Consider the following 2,280-nt stretch of genomic DNA (forward strand, 5'->3'; position numbering starts at 1 on the left):
CATCTAACTCCGGAACGAGGAGCACATCTGATAGTATAATTTCTTGCTTCTTACCTTAGTCGTCCTTGCAGAAGAGATGGCCGGTTCCTTTTCCGGCGACATCGGCCACGCGCCCGTCGGCGAGTGCAACGGACATTCCCGAGATTAGCTTCAGTTGGTTGAAGTACGCTTCGTCGCTGCACATGTGACTCGATGCTCCCGAGTCGACGATCCAGTTCGTTGGTATCATCGCAGTAGGCGTTGGGTGGGTAGCGAACGCGAACGGCGTCATCACTATCACGTCGTTGCCCTGGGCAACGCGAGCCTTCGGTTTTGGTTGCCTAGCGACGTCCTTCTGCTTCGGGTGGGTTTTTCGTCCAAGCGTGGGGCAATTTTTCTTCACGTGCCCGGGTTGCTTGCAATGGTGGCACACGATGGATTTGGCTTCGACGCGCAAAATGGACTCACCTCGGCCGGATCTTTCGCTTCGCTTGAGGGCTTCATCCATCAGCAGCTTCCTTTTCACGATGTCCATCGTCAGCTCGTCTTCGGGGCGGCTCTCCAATGCGGTCGTCAGCGTTTCGAATGATGCCGCCAGACTTCGCAGAATGAGCACAACCGTCAGCGTGGCTCCCAATTCCAGCCAGGCATTCGCCAACCGTTGGAACAAATCCTCCATCTCGTGCAAATGGCGTTCCATGTCGTCGCCGTCCGAGTAGGTTAGGTTGCAAATCCGCTTCAAAATCGAAACCTTCGATGTGAGCGAGGTTTTCTGGTGGTGGTCCTTCAGCGTCTCCCACTCGGTCTCCCAGATTTGCTTGACCGTGGTGCACATACGGATCAGAGACTGCTGCGTGATTCCGACGAACAGCGAAATCGTCCCCTGAGTCTTGGCGTCTCCGTTTGTCCACGCTTCCGTGACCGGTTCTGGCGCATCGTTGGTAACGTACCTCCATAATTCCTCGCTGAAAACTCCAGCACTCGTAGTTGTCGCTTCCGAGTCTCTCCATGCTGAATTTCTCCATTTCGTCGGTGACCGGCAAATCCAATTGCGGCGCGTCCTCGAACAAAACTATCCGGTTTTCCGGTACTTTACTCGCGACCGAAAAAGAAAACTTTTACTAGGGTGCGGGCACCGGTTTTGGCCAGTCAAAGGGAAATCATTTTTATAAAAATAACCAATAATCCTATGAAAACAACCAATGCGTCAAATGAAAGGTTTCAATCTATATTTTGAAGGAAAAATGCAGAAATCAAGCCAATACTTGATTTTTGTATTAAAAGGGCACTGGCCAAAATAGAAGCTCTGCCGTAGTTTTGGCCATATTCTTAAGTTTAATTTCTATTTTGGCCAATCACGTGTATTTCTTATGGGAGTGGCCAAATTAGAAGCACCCTGGCCAAAATAGATATATGGGAGCAGATTTTTTAAGGAAATATATTTTTTTCTTCTAGTTTTTAATCAAAATGTGTGGTTTTCACAGCTGTAATCATCATATTGTATTAGGATCTACTAGTAAAAATTAAATTTACGCCGATTTAGATCGCAACAGGCTCAATACCGCACTATGGCCAAAACTCCGGACTGGCCAAAACTGAAGCTTCTACCCTAGTGGAACTTCCAAATGGCCCATCGGTTCACGTCTGCGCTGATTTATCAGAAGCGATCGGCGATCGACCGTTAAATTGGGGGGGGGGGGACACTTTTGAATCACCACTGTCACGTGGGTTCGTCGGTGTTAGTATATCTGATGTGCAGACATACCTACGTCAAAGTGCTACGAAGTTCTTAGTGTTTAAAAAAGCTAATTAATAGATTCTGACAGTTAATTAAACACCGCCAACCACATTTTAGTGCGGTCGAGACAAATCGTTAAAAATTTCTACTTTCGAGTGAACTAATGCTTAGTAATCGTGATTACTTGGAAAGAGGCTTGAATTTGAAGTAGTGTGAATACATTTTTATGCCGAATATCTCGCGTGAAATTGATTATTTTATAGAATAAGATAAGTGTCGATTTTTTACAAACATGTATTGGTGCAATGTTGTGTAAAGTTGATTTCGGTCAATGATTTTGAAGAAGCCATTTTGCGATGACACGCTAAGGGGCCTTAAACGGATAATCTCCTCCTAGTGAAAAAAAATCTTGGGTGTAAATATATTCATAAACTTGGCTAAATTCGGATTTACGTGTAGTCGAGACCACCGACGAAAAATAGACATACCTTGATCCATGCTTCGCTCCACCTCCGCAGCCACACGGTGGCGCGCACCTCGGACGGGGGAATGATTGTTCTTGT

This window comes from Aedes albopictus, chromosome 1 (assembly GCF_035046485.1).
Source record: "Aedes albopictus strain Foshan chromosome 1, AalbF5, whole genome shotgun sequence".
In the NCBI taxonomy this organism is placed as follows: domain Eukaryota; kingdom Metazoa; phylum Arthropoda; class Insecta; order Diptera; family Culicidae; genus Aedes; species Aedes albopictus.